The 8834-nt window shown below is 37.5% G+C and overlaps 1 pseudogene; it reads right to left on the bottom strand.

The window, feature by feature from the left end:
• Positions 1-305: 305 nt before the first annotated feature.
• LOC110338485 lies at positions 306-7012 on the bottom strand (annotated as a pseudogene).
• Positions 7013-8834: the final 1822 nt, after the last annotated feature.

The following is an 8834-nucleotide window of genomic DNA, read 5'->3' as shown; positions in this document are numbered from 1 at the left end:
CATACTTGCAGGCCAGACACTCATACATATTAAAAGAAATAAAAAGCTTTTCCAGATGTTATATTTACAGAATTTTACTTTAATATAAACTCTTTTATATTTTTTAAGATTTAAATCTTCAGTATAGGCATTCACAAGCTTTTTGTCCTTATTTTTCTATGACTTACACTGTTGTCACTTGTAAGCAGGGCGTACCTGGTGAGTGCTGTGTTACAAAGGGTATCATGTATGTTTTCCGCTAATATGAACTTTCTGATATCTTCCAGGTTTTGAAAGGTAGTAATGGAACTATCAATCTTTCCATTTTAAGATTTGTCCCCAGTATGAATGTTCTGATGTTCTCTAAGGGTGGAGTGTTTAGTAAAAGATTTGTCACATCCCATACATCTGTAAGGTTTCCCAATAGCATGAACTCTCTGATGTGTTTGAAGATTTGAGGCCTGAGTAAAAGATTTGTCACATTCCCTACATTTGTAAGGTTTCTCCCCAGAAGGAATTTTCTGATTTTCTCTAAGAATTTAGTGCTTCGTAAAAGATTTGTCACATTCTATACATCTGTAAGGTTTCTCACCAGTATGTACTCTCTGATGTGTGAAGATTTGAAGCCTGGGTATAGGATTTATCACATTCCATAAATTTGTAAGGTTTCTCCTCATTATGTATTTTCTGATGTGTTTGAAGTGTTGAGCACTTAGTAAAAGTTTTGCCACATTCCTTACATATGTAAGGTCTCTCTCTCCAGTATGAACTCTCTGACAACTGAAGAAATCACTTTGTATATTCGGTGCATTTGTAAAGTGTTTCTCCAGTATGAAGTTGTTGATGTGTTTTAATGCCACGCCCACTCTAGTGGTGATTCACAACAGGCCTGAAAACCTGGAACGAGTCCTGAGGAAAAGAATCTCCAAGGAAATTCAGCCTCCTAGAATCCTGGCATTTTCAATAATCTATATACACGAACCCTATCCGCATGCTAGTATGATATATGCTCTCTTTCAATATTATTAATGCCTTTAAAGATTAAACTTTTACCATAGGTGAAATTCCCTTAAAGCCAGTGTTTCAAAGTCCTGATAATTCCTTAAAGCCAGGAGCTCGGAATTCAGCAAGAAGGTTACCTGTTCATTAACATTCTAACTCACTTCTAGTAAAGACTGGTGAAACCGATTAAGCATCACAAAGAACAGAGCCAAGCCCAGGGCAAAGCTTAGAGCAGTATACCTGTGGACGTTATGTTCATATGCAACTATCTACCAAGACCTAGGAAATAGGGGGGATGTGGTATTGCATTATTCATGTGATCTGCCAGAGCAGAAACCCCCAAAACAGGTTTTTCTGCTAGGCCCAAAGGAATAACATAATCGAGGGGACCCCGACAGTGGGGTTTAACTATTGACTAGCCTTGCACCTGGCTTCCTCCTCAAGCGGCCTGGTCCCACCTCCTAGTCTTTTGTCCTTTGTCTTGTGTCATTGTAAATGCGGATGTATCCTGCCCCGATTTTCTTGTTTGTTCTGTATTAAAGATGTAATGCTCATTTTAATCAATACATTCATAGTTTTACACCCTCTCTCGTGTGGACTGTCTGTCACTCATCCGCCGAATCCTTGCNCACCTGCAACCAAGAGACCCGTTCCCCACAGATCGGGGACCCAAAGTGAGGCCAGTCTGTGGCATTTTAAGATTTGGCACTTCTTAAAGGATTTGTTACAAATATTGCACTTGTAGGGTTTCTCTCCAGTATGAATTCTCTGATGTATACTGAGGCTTGAGGCAGTACTGAATGCCCACACTGAAAGGTTTCCCTCCAATATAGACTGTTGCATGAGACTGTATAGAACTGAAATCATCATTATATTCTTCCTGTCTCTGCTCTTTCTTTGTAGTGTAGAGTCTTTAATCTTGACTAATTTTGGAACTCAAATATAAAGATTTCATACAGTGCTCAGATTTGGGACATTTTGCGCTGATGTGCTGCTTTTATATCTATCTAGGTTTGAGGAGTCAATAGAGACACCCCATCATTACAGCATCTGTAGTTATTAGAAGTTTCTGTAGTGTCACTTCTTTTATAAAGTACACAGTTGGAGGTACTATAAAGCATTTCACCAAACTCATTACATTGATGCCTTTTCAGTCTTCGCATGTTGATGGACAGTATCACATATGGAATAGTTCTCTGAAAATAGGTACAATTCAGATTAATAGGGCTTATTACCAGATTATACATATGATAAATGACTAAGTTCTCTTTTAAGATAATTCAGCCTACAATTATTTAGAATAGAGATCCCAGTGGCTGAAATTTCCCATCACTGTAACTGCATGAATCCTCACTAAAACTGCATGCCAGTCTTCAAGGTCAGTGATTTCTTTTTTTTTTTAAGATTTATTTATTTATTATATGTAAGTACACTGTAGCTGTCTTCAGACACCCCAGAAGAGGGAATCAGATCTTGTTAAGGATGGTTGTGAGCCACCATGTGGTTGCTGGGACTTGAACTCTGCACCTTTGGAAGAGCAGTCGGGTGCTCTTACCCGCTGAGCCATCTCAGCAGCCCAAGGTCAGTGATTTCTAATCGATATCTCATTTTTATTGAAAATGTCTAACTTGGCACAAGATGAAACAAATAATTGAGGGTAGTTAATTAGCTTTGTAATGGAGTTCACACACTGATCATATTTAGAGTATATGTGTCTACTTTTAAATACTTTCTTCTTAGAAATAGATGAAGATGTTAATTCAATCCCAGGCTCACAGTGTTTGTACTTCTTAATATATAGCACTGAAGATTACTGTTCAGGAGACCCATTTCCTTTCAAGATTGAAGGCTTGCTGAAAAGCATTAAAGGTTTTTGTGTTTTTTTTTTTTTTCTAGAAAAATAGCATTAGATTCTTCAAGAGGAATGGAACAAAGCAAATATTATGCTAGACATTCAAGGCTCTGTATCATTTGAGGCATGGTTTTCACAGGCAGCTATGGCTTATATCTTTTCCTCCATTATCTATGCACTGCTGTGTTTCTTAACTTTCCTTGTATGGTTATTCTCAAACCTACCCTGTACTCCAGCTTTTAAGATTATTTTAGAGAAGGATGTTTGTGTATCCTTCACTAGAATGAAAATAAAAAATGTAATATGAAGACATACAAGCAAGGAAAGAAATTACAGAATAATCCTATTACATGAACTCACATTAGACTTATAATTTATAAAATTATTCCAATCTGATGTCAGCAAGTAAAATGGCACATTGTACTAGTATTAAGCTCCCATAATGTAGGTTTACTACATCACAACATCTTCCAAGATTAACAGCAGGCAGGGCACATGTTGAGGACAGGAGACTAGTAAGTGCAAGGATCAGGAATCTTTTCAAGGAGAATTGAATACATCAAAGACAATTTCAGCTCTTGTTTTCTCTTTCACTTGAATCCTTCACTGTTGTCCGGCTCATTCAGTTGTACTCCCTGGTTTTCTTTCTTTCTTTCTTTCTTTCTTTCTTTCTTTCTTTCTTTCTTTCTTTCTTTCTTTCTTTCTTTCTTTCTTTTTCTTTTCGTTTTTTCGAGACAGGGTTTCTCTGTATAGCCCTGGCTTTCCTGGAACTCACTTTGTAGACCAGGCTGGCCTCGAACTCAGAAATCCACCTGCCTCTGCCTGTCCCTGGTTTTCATAACTACATTTTCTCCACCTTCCATAGCAGTATCATTTGCACCATACAGGTACCCAGGCCTACTCTGCATATAATAATCCAGTTATTTTGTGAGTTAGCCCATAACCCATGCTAGAAAGTTTAGAAACAATAGAGATATCTAAGACAGTGCTGTGCTCAGTACATGAGAAGAACACCAAGGAGAGGAATCTAGGAATGAAATTCCCAACTACTATTTCCAGTCAGACTCTCCAGCATATTCTGGGAGAATTTTCAGTTTGCACACCTAGAGTTTATTGTACAATTAAAACAATGCCATTTGCAATGATGGCTGTGGGTCTTTAAGATATGGGTAGTAACGGTATGTGCTACTGAATTTCTGAGTGCATCTTCAAATCAAAATCAAGGGTATATGACAACTCTAAATGAAAAATGAAAGGAAAATCCTAAATACTATGAAAATGTTTAAAACATATTTCCTTACTGATTCTTTGTAAATTTCCCATCATGCACCCCAAGTCCACACATTTCCTGGACCTTCCATATCTGCCCGCCACCTTTGTAACCTTCTCTCAAAAGAAAATAAAAAAAATTAAAATTAAGGAAAAAAAAATTGAGCATCCCTCAGGGCAACAACCTGGTCTCATATCAACTGCAACCTTCTCTCACACCTGGAACAATTGTTCCTGGACCAGTACTGTCGTACATGTTCTAGTCCACTCCTCCATCATATATTTGTCACAATAGCATTGGAAGCTGTGGTCTGTCGTGCTGTATACTCTTTTGGTCAATCAGCTTCTCTTACAAATGTTGGTTGCAATGAGTCATTGGTCTAATTCCAGGCCTCTGGTTTCTGTTAGACCATCAATACTGGACCCTCTTGGATATCCTGCTATTACCAGAAATCATGGAGATCCTGCAGCTTTGGTTCAGGAGGACTGGCACCTTCATGTAATCCATCAGTTCACAGATAGGGGTAGATGTTAGAGTGGGCTAAATTAAAGTCCTAGAACTGGTCTTCCGTGGAAGCTGAGATGGTTTGCCTGCTAGCTCCCCTACACCCATGCCATCAGGACCAGCTTTCCCAAGCTGCCTAGGGGAAGGGATAGGCCCAATCTCCCATGTTCAAATCATACTCTGTACCACCATGTGATGGCTGCTGAGAGTCAGAGCCACCTCAGGGTAACCCTCAGACATCAACATGGCCTCAGGCAACAGCCTAGACCACAGATATTCCATCCCCATGGCCTTTTGGGTAACATGGGCCAGAGATATCTACACAGACCATGGTACCAGTAGAGCCAAGGATCAAGACATGGAGCTAGGTGGTGTTAACATGGGCTGGACATCACTTGGCCTCAGAGGGAAGCACAGGCCTCTCACATCTGACTGTTCCTCATTGTGCTTCAGTCTTCAATTTCAGTACTTCTTCATGTAACACAAACCACTATGCTTCTCTTTGTGTCCTATTTCTCCACCACATACTTGGTCAAAGTAGTGGCACCCCCTGGCTATCTTTTGCTATAGTTGGCAGGTGAATCTCTTGGAAATTTTCCTTTTCACTACCAAACTTTGCGTAGTCTTCTGATTTTTTCCCCCTTTGTCAGCTTAATAGAGAGTTTTCAACCTATAAAGTCAGTACTTAAAATGAATGAGTTAGGAGTTGTATAAGAAAAATGTTCTCACCAACAGACACCAGGCTGCTGTAATTCTCCAACATAACATCAATGTAAAAAGTGCTTTGAGCAGAGTTCAGGCATCCCCACTCCTCCTGGGAGAAGTACACATAAACATCCCATAATGTCAGCAGACCCTTAAAAAATTACAATTTGACTATGTACTACAAGGTCGAATGATTTCTTAGACATTAGGAAATGGGGTGTAGATGACTGAAGAAAATTATCATCAAAAATGTCCATAAAATTAAAAAATCATCAAAAGAATGAATTCCAATATAGTTACATTCTAGAATGAATGTTCTAACTCTGTGAAAACAGGATGACACAACAGTTTTAAAAACAGTACACATGAAAGAGGACACACATTTAAGGTCTGGACACAGTCACGTATCTATTACGGATGCTGTTTTTATGTCCCATAGAATCACAGTATACATGTCTCAGACAATTCTTGATGAGGACATGTGTTCTTAAATTTTCTGTCTAAAGATCATGCTAAAATACAGATGCTGAATAGTCCTTTCTGTACATGGTCTTACATAACTCTATTCTAACAGTATCAGGTATAAGTTTTAAACTCTAGGTACAATGCCACACCATTAAATAGTGAAGAAGTAGGTATAGAAGGCAAAACTTATGATTGACTTTTAGGCAAAGATTTATGGTTTTATGCTATAGTAGCAAAGATTGTAGTAACACTACATACTAAAATTTTTAACCATAACATACAAATTAAGTAGTCTGCTCAATTAATTTTATAAGGATATTTGGTCTACCACAGGAAATGGGAAAACATCAGCTACATTTAATGTAATCTAATTCTTCCTAAGAATATACAAGAGCCACCTTAGACAAATAACTTTAGAACACTGCAGCTGCAGAGTAGGCACAGAGAACTGGCACACAAACAGAAAGTAAATAGAATGAGGCCATCAGGAGGGACAGTCTCTTTGCAGCAAATATAACAGCTTATGTACATTTATCATTGAATATCCACAAGACATTTTTAGTGATGCATTCCATATAATTCTACATAATGAGTCCAAGTCTAAGTGTTCTTCATAGCGTGATGATGTGGGGGACAAAAAATAAAATACTGATGTCTCTACTATGGAAAGTTACCAGTGAGCTTCCTAATCAAGTGAGTGATTCTTCTGAGACAAACAGATATGAGGCGCCAACAAACACATGGACATATCACCACCATCATGATATAAAACACCAAAAAGAAATACAAGTAGACTGCAACCTCGGTCTATACTCAACAACATTAGTTTCATGGCACACGTAAGCAACATATGCCTGCCATGAGTGTAATGGCACCAGTTATGAAAAAGGATATAAAGCTAATTGTTTTTCTTCTTCTAACACTGTTACAGGGTTATTGGTTTTGGGTGGTGGATCAATTCATAAAGATATATTTGATTGTGAAAACATAAAATCACATCTGAGGCTCCAGATCCTTCTTGTTCAGGATCTGGTGAGTCACAGTTTGTGATTGTGTTGGTCTGTTTGCAACAATCTTAAAATAAAATTATAAAAATTTTCAGAAGCAGAAAATTAAAGGCTTGTAATATATTCAACTACAATACTTTTAGAAATAGACTGGATATGACTACTGACCTGGGACATATTTACTGGAGAATCAGCCATTTCTTTCTGTGTCTCTTCTTGGATTTTCTCTTTGAAGAAGAATGAATAGTCAGCTAGGGGCCCTTTAGTAACAAGGGGTCAAAAAGGAAAAGTAAAATTAATACTGAAAGTTGTTAAAAAAAAAACCAAACAAACAACATGAGATCACATAAAAAGGCCCAAGCAACAGAATACTACCTGGTGTCTGGTCAATGATCCCAAAGCCAGGAGAGCATGGAAAGACATTTAAAACTTGGAGAGAAAAATCACCATCAACCATATTGTTGCACTCAAAAAAATATTCTCTTGAAATTGATGAAGTTCATCAATTCATATTAATAAAGCAGCATAACATATAATAAATTAGAGACAAAACAAACACAGGAGAATTAGAGAGATTATTTATGAGAACATAGGAAACAATACAACTAATGTGAAAAAGAGATAAATACAGGAAACTGGGAAGTAATCATCCATGCTCAAGACAGAGAACCATCCTCATTCACAATAAAGAAAGAAGAATACTACGAACAATCCAACCTGCAATAACAAAAAGAAAATCATTGGGAATATAAATGCTATGAACAAAAAAAGTAGCTATTCTTGAAATCAATATGGAGAAAACTCAATTAAATAAACAAATCCTCAAGTTAAATAAATTTAGCACATGACACAGTCCTTCCTCTTCTCAGTATATGCTCAAAGGACTCAACACCCTACTCCACAGATATGTGTTCAACGTTATACTTTGCCACTATATTCATAATAAGTACAAAATGGAAACAACATAAAAGCCTTCCAACTTAGAAATGTAAAAGTGTATTTGCAGTATGAAATATTATTTTTTACATTCTTTTAAAAATATTTATTTATGTATTTTATTTATATGAGTGCACTGTAGCTATCTTCAGACAGACCAGAAGAGGACATCAGATCCCATTACAGATGGTTGTGAGCCACCATGTGGTTGCTGGGAATTGAGCTCAGAACCTCTGGAAGAGCAGTCAGTGCTCTTAACCACTGAGCCATCTCTGAAATTCCTTTCCATGTCAATGTCTTCAAACAGTAGAATTGGGGAAATTATCTATCTACATATAAAAACATGAACCTGGGTCCAAGTTTCTCCTAACCACACAAGGAATCACAGACCTTCATGTATGAACTGAAACAGGGAATCCTGCAGACTAACAGAAAGGGGCAACACTTGGTACAAGAGTAGTACTGACAAAGAGTACTGTGTACAATTAAAAGCATCTGGGGAAATAATAATAAATAAAAGTATGAAGAGACAGAATATATCATACATACATTCACTGGTTATCTACAATACAATGGATTAAAACACAGAACCGATCAAAAAATTAAAAATAAGAAAATGATAAAATAACCAATAAGTAAGTAAGTGGGGCACAAATGGAACTGAATGATTGGGATGAGAATACTATACACTAGTGAGGTTCTGAATTTATTATGGACTAAAAAGGATGGAAGACTTATACTCTCAAAAACTCGATTGCAGAGTAACTTGCCTCTTCCTGAGGAGAAGCAAGGGAGGTTGGAAGCAAACCGTTCTCACCCACACAAACCAGACTGCCGTAATTCTGTAACATCCAGTCTCTGCACAAAGCCTCCCCAGCATGATCCTAAAATTGCCTATTTTTCTGGGACATGATCATGGTCAGACCAGTGGTTGTGAACTGGCTACAAAATTCAAAAGAACTTCTTGAATAGTTTTCCTTGTGTACACCTTTAATCCAAGCCAGACAGAGCAACACAGTGGGTCCAGGTCTAAAACACAGCAAACACAACAACCCAAAATAACAAGTTAGTGGGTCCATGGACAGAGTGGTTTTCTTTCTTTTTTTTTTTTTTT

Source organism: Mus pahari, chromosome 21 (assembly GCF_900095145.1).
Source record: "Mus pahari chromosome 21, PAHARI_EIJ_v1.1, whole genome shotgun sequence".
Lineage (NCBI taxonomy): Eukaryota > Metazoa > Chordata > Mammalia > Rodentia > Muridae > Mus > Mus pahari.
Note: the sequence above shows the minus strand (reverse complement) of the source record. Positions and strands in the feature narration are given on the sequence as shown.